The following is a 6689-nucleotide window of genomic DNA, read 5'->3' as shown; positions in this document are numbered from 1 at the left end:
CAAGTATACACAAGACAAAACAATGAAGTGTGTGTGCATGGGGGGAATGAGACAAAACAATGAAGTGTGTGTGCATGGGGGGGATGAAAACAATGTCTACAGTAGAATGGTATATTCAGAGCTTAGTGAGAATTACTACACTTTTGGCTTTGGGGCACTGAGTAGACCAGCTGTCTTGGAGGCAGGTAGGCTAAAACAAAGAATATTTCTCTAATGAAAGATTTTCCAGTTTCTTTCCTGCTATTGATTAGAGGTGGTAAACAGTGAGAGGTATATGTACATCTGGAAGACTCAAAGAGGGCTCTCTCAAAGCAGGATAAAATTAAAGCCCTCAGTCTGAAACCATGAGCTTGAAAACACTAGAGAAGAAAGCACTTAGCAGTTGGCTTGGAGTTTGGGGCTGAAAGATGAAGCAGGCCGTTTCGATCACTGTAGCCACAGTGACCAAAATGGAACCACAGGGCTGGGATGGGAGGAAATTGAGGGTGAAGTTGTAAGGAGATCTACTCGGTCTCTTCAACTTGAATTCCGATCTGCCAAAGATGACAATGCAAGGAGACTCTGCACATAGAGAGGGGACTGCCAAACCTTATCCTGAAGTTAAACTTCTCTTTGGGGATGGTTCATAAATCACCACTGACACAAGGGCTCAGGAGGGGAAGCACGCCACCTTTTGCCTCTTCTTAGAGACCCAGCTAGAACAGGTTAGCCTGCGCAGTATTTGTTTGCCCCACTCCCCATCTGCCTACCCAGTCCTCACTTTCTAACCTCCATGCGACACTCTGTCGTTGTTGTTTTCCCTTTTATCTGATAAAAATAAAGTGTTAGGAGTTTAAAGAATTCAATCCTTTTGAATTACTGAATAATGTATTAGGCAAAAATATCTGTTAGTGCTGTATGGGGAAGTACGTTTGAAACATCTGAACTTGGATGCCTAGATGGATACGGACATCCTTTCACCATTCTGCTCACCACTCTTTATTATCTTAGAGTGGCCTGTTTAGCTTTTTCTGGTCCTTGAAGGCTGTTCGGTTTGAATCCTGGATTTAGATTAAACTTGACTAAAATTCAGGGACAGAGTGATGCAACAATAAATAGACTCACAAAACATGCATATTTACCTTTATTTTGATGTCTCCATGAGAACTTCTTTGCCTGGTTCCCTAGGCAGCTGTGGCAGAGGCTACTTCCCCCGCATCAGTGAGGAGAACCGTCTGTATTTCTCAACTCTTCTAAGTCTGAACCCTAAAAAGGTAAATCCAGAAGTGCCACCTTCTACCTGTTCCGTGTTCCATGCTTTTCTGTGTGAGAATTATCTTCTTCTTTGAATGACTAATAATGAGAACATCTACCTGATTTAGAGAAACCTTTCCAGGTTTCTCTGTATGGCCATGTTCTATGACTGCAAAAAAGATAATAATCCTATCAGAGTACAACACAATAGGCAGAATATCTGAACTTGTGAATTGTGCAAAAGGTAAGGGGTTGAAGGGAGGCTTCACTCTAGTAATGCAGAGCTCAGAAGTGGAGTTAGTAGCACCTGGATTTCACCTGGGCACAGGTGTCACAGGTCAGGCATTGTGGCAGATTCGGAGTTCCGAGGTCACTGTAGAATGACTTCTGTGCAGATTGCTACCAGTATAGCAGCATCAAGGTCCAGTTGTAACACCCAGGTCTGGCTCCCCAGGCCGGTGGATAAACAAAGCTATTCATTGTGATTGAAGAGTCCTCCTTCAATGCATGCACCCCTCTCCTGAGTCACAACAGGCCTGAGGTGCAGCTGTTCAGGAGTTCCAATTGCCAGGTGCTGCTGCTGTTGGATGAGGGCCGTAAGGTCCAAGTGCTCGCAACAGAGAATACGGAACCGCCTGGAATGTAAGTGATCTTCAAATTAAGCTTTTGAAAAAACATGTCCCATGGTCTCTTCCCCAACTTAGCTGCCTAGAGGTTCACGACTATCTCAGATTGAGAGAAGCGGGGGTGGTTCCCAGCAGTGTACATTCTGGTTTCAAAGGCAACATTCATGGCCAACAGCTTTTGTAACGATTGTTTAGCTCTACTGAAGATAGAAGGAATCTAGAACAGGGTCAAGTATCAAGATGGCTTTCAAAGTCTATGGATTAGTCTCCTACTTAATAGTTATAAATTATCATTTCTATTCATATATTTTTGGTGGGAACTAAATGATGACTACTTTCTTCATGGTTCCAAATAATACTGATTATGTGACCTTAGGCAAGTTACTTAACCTCTCTGTATCTGTTACCTCTGTACCTGTATCTGTCTATAAAATGAGGACTAGAATAGTACCTGGTTAACAGAATTTTACGAGGAGTAAATAAGTTAATATGTATAAAGTGCTTGGACCAATGGCTGGCATGTAAGTACTTCCTAAATCCTAGCTGTCATGAATTTATCATTAATAGTAGTAGTCATATTCCCCCACCCCATCTGCCTAGAATACTAAAGACAGGAAGGGAGGGAGAAAACATATCGAGGGAGGGAGAAAGGGAAGGAGAGAGGAAAAAAAGAAGGTAGGAGTACAGGGTTACCAAAGGTCAAGGAGGTAGACAGGTCTGGCAAATATGTAGGAAGAAATGCCTAGAAGAAATGCTTGCTAGAGAAGATCCTACACAGTGATGTAGGTTACAAAGAACATAAGCCAAAACTCTCCCCGTTCTGGCAGACAAGGAGAGGAGCTAAGCCATATCAGATCACAGAATGGAGTGAGGGAATTAAATTAGACTGCCATAGGTAAAGAGAGCATCAGGCAATGTGGTTAAAGGCAAATTACTTGTTACTTATATGGGTTGTTTTGCAACCTTTAAAGTCTTTAAGCGTTATTGTCAGTTTATCATAATTTTTTAGGTTTTTTTCCTTCAAACTTTTCTGCTTTTTAATCTAAGTTCATTTTAGACATTTAAAAACAATGTAAATGTCTCTTACTATCAAAGGTACTGCAAATATTTCCAAATGTGGTAAACAGTATGTATAGAATGATTCCTTGAAAAACATATATTTGTGCACAAAAAAATTCTCAAAAACTCAAGAAGCAGCAAAACAAATCCTTGACCACCAAAATTACCAAACACACACAAGGCCAGTGGTTGGAAATAATCATTTCTGACTAATCTTTCGTGTTGAGGAAAATTTTATTGCAACCAATTTGTTTTCTACCAAACTGTTTTGACCAAATTATCTCCTGCCAGCAGAAAGCCAGAGAAGCCAACTGATTAGGATGCCAACCTGCAGGCTGGTGATATTAAGTAAAGGGTCGAAAAAGAGCAAGAAGAGCCCTAGAGAAATGGGAGGTCAAGGAGAGGCTTGGAGTGCATCTCATGGACACAGAGTTAGCCTTCCTTCAAAGGGTAGCAAGTTCATCCAGATCCAGCCCTTGGGAAGCAGCAAGACTACGCTTGACATAGAACATGAAATTAGAGGAAGATGTTATGAGAGTTCTCTACTTTAAAGAAAGGAAGTTTTTCAAATGGGCATTATCCTCTTTAATCCTAGGTATTTGCTTGGCAAATACAAAAGCAAATTTCATGTTCATTTTCCTTATTAAAGTACTATAAATTATAAATGCAGGATTGTTCTTAATCAATTGAGAATTATTGTTTTAAAAGAATCCTTTTCTGCTGTTTGGTGTTAGTGAAATAGGAATTACAGCACCTTCCTATTTCCTACCTCACAGAAATGATGGCATGATTGAAGGAAATGTAAGTGAAGTAGTTGAATTCCAGAAAAAACATACTGTAATTTTATTATTCTCCTTTTCCAGATAGAACAATTGAATAACTTTCTTAGCTTGGATAATAACTAGCTGCTACAAATTTTCAAATTTTATATTTGCATTTCTCATTCCATCACTAATTTCTGAAATAACTCTTACCTTGAAATCATCAGAAGTTTTGCTCACTAAACAAGCTTGCAAAGAGCAGATGACCGATGCCTCATCCAGTCTATCAACCTTCAAAACAGAAAAGTAAATGGGGTAGGGGGTGGGGGGGGGTTTGCAATAAAGCCAAAAGCCATTAAAGAGTAAGCACCATGCTGTATCTGATTTTGAAAGATCCCATGATGAACTGCTTTTAAGATTGCACTTGGTACAGAGTAAGAAGAACCTGGTGCCAGGAGATCTGGTTCTTCTGATCATGCCACTTATTAGATTAGTGGACTTAGAAAAGTCTTTTAGCTTCCCTGGGCCTTAACTTACATTTCTGTAAAATGTGGGGAGTAGTGCTAGGTAATCTTTCACCTCCTCTCAGCTTTAAATTTCTGATCCTATGCTTACTAGTTTCTTTCTTCAATGTCTCATGGACTAATCAGGAAGAAATCCTGGCAGAAAAGCAAGAATGTTACCTGTATCATTTCATCATTTTTGCCAGCTCACCCTATTTCTACTCTTTCAGCTACAAACCTTGGTGTTGCTTTTGATTTTTGCCTCTTATGCACTATGGATGAGTTATAATGTTGATTCATAAAAGCTTGTAGAGCACTTTTCAAGTTTCATGATTCACCTTTGCAAGCGCTATCTTATCATCACAACAGCTCAGGCTGGTTGCTATTATCTCCAATTTACCTGATAAATAAATTGAGGCCCAGACTAGCTGAGTGAATTAATCACCCAGAGTAACACAAATAATAAGTTATGGGAACAAGTCTTTTGATTCCAAAGCCTATACTCTTTTTACAACAGTACAGTTCCCACTAGGGGTAGATCCCGATTTTGTGGGATCCTGAGATCTTAAAGATAATTTCAGTATATCTTCGAGAAAAGTGACACAAAATTACAATAAACACTAAGTAAGATGGTGTGAACAGATTGTTAGGGCCCCTCTCAGGGTCTTGGAAGAGGTCTATTCAAGCGAGGGGCCTTTAGTGTTAATTTTTAGGATTCGGTTTCAAGATTTTCCAGTTACACATTTATTTAGTGCTAACTACATGCCAGACACTGAAGTAAATACTAATTTTATTATTATAACAACCCTATGAGGTAAGTGCTATCCTTATTTGACAGAGCAGAAACGAGGCTCAGAGAGGTAAAATGATTTACCTAAGGACCCAGAACTAGTAAGTGCGAGGCTGCAACTCAGGAGGTCTGGCTTCTAGGTCCATCTTGTGAACCTTCCACACTATGCTCCTCTTTAAGCCTTCTTTGAGGTGTTTTGGGAATCACCTTATTCTACCATTTCCCACGACATCCTGTATTTCAGGCCCTGATAAATTCACCTTGAACTAGTGCTATTTGTCTCCCTAACTTAACTCTCCTACCATCTACCCTGAATGCTGTTGCCACCTTACCCATCCTAAAGCACTGCTCTAAGTCCTGGCCACCCCAATATGACTTGAAGCTCCTTTCTTCTCAGCATTTACCAAAGGTAAAAAGCGATTATTGCTCATAAGCAGTACTCGGTCACAGATTGTAAATGGTCTAACAAACTGAACTGCTACTGAAAACTTTGTATTGTGTGAAACAGACAAGAGTGGGTGAGAGGAAAGCACATGGGAGCTCTCAGAACCTGATCCCTCAATCTCCACTCCACCACAATCTCAGGCTCTTCATTTGTAAAACAAAAACTTAAGGCCCACCCTACAGGATTGTTCTGAGAATTAAATGATGTGTGTGTGTGTGTGTGTGTTTAAGGGCAGAGTTGGGGCATACAGGAAGTGCTCATCAAATGCTAGTTGATTTCTGCCTGACTCCGTCTCCTCAAAGAACTTATTAGCTTTTGGAAAACAGGAGCCTGGACTCATACATTATTGGCACTTCTCAAGTCCTGGATATCAGAGACACTCCATGATTGCTTAATTGGATCACTTCAACAGATACACTTCAACAGATATGGACTTGCTCAAGAACCAATATCAGCTCTTCTAACAGAATCAGTGCCTGGACTGGAGTCTGACTTCAAATGTTGGCCACTTACGAAGCTCTGAGACCTCTGAAAAATCACGTCACCTCTCTGAGCCTCAGGCCCCTTACTTGTGAAAAGTTATGTAGTAGTACCTGTCCCACAGGGTTGTGAGGCTAATTCGGGCGAATTGCTAAGTATATAATTAGCCCTTCAAAATTGTTAGCTATAATTATACTTTGTCCCAAATATTCAGTGTCCATAAAAATTTGGCCTCTCCGCATTTTCATTTCTCCATGTTTCAGACATACACACCCTCCCTCTTGGGACTTGTGTCATCACCCTCAGACCCACTCCTCTTTCCTGACTTCTGTGTTTAATACCCACCATTCGTCGAATGTCACAGGCCTGTAGTAAGAAAGTTCCACCAATCCTCTCCTCAAAACTCCCCAAAGCGCCAATGAGGTCTGTTCTGTTACTGGTGCCAACTTCGAGAAGAGGAAATAGTCCTTGACGGTTTGGGTGACTTCCCGAGGTCACAGAACTGCAGTGGCGAGACCACAGCCGGTTCTCGCAAGAGCCCGCCTCTGGGCCTCTTCCCGGGTGGGCGGTGGCCCCGCGTCCATTCAAAGCCAGCCCAGTCCCTCCACTTCCAGGCACTTCCCGGCTCCTCCTTCCGCCCGTCGCCCACACACCTGAGTCAGGCCCCTGAGGGCACGCCGCATCCGTCTTTGCCGGCTTTTTCCTTTCCTCCGTCAGCAAGCGAGAGTGAGGCCGACATCGGGGTCCTGCACGAGTGTAGGTCGCCGAGAGCTGCTCCGACGGTCGACGGAC

This window comes from Pteropus alecto, unplaced genomic scaffold (genome assembly GCF_000325575.1).
Source record: "Pteropus alecto unplaced genomic scaffold, ASM32557v1 scaffold106, whole genome shotgun sequence".
Taxonomy (NCBI): domain Eukaryota; kingdom Metazoa; phylum Chordata; class Mammalia; order Chiroptera; family Pteropodidae; genus Pteropus; species Pteropus alecto.
Note: the sequence above shows the minus strand (reverse complement) of the source record.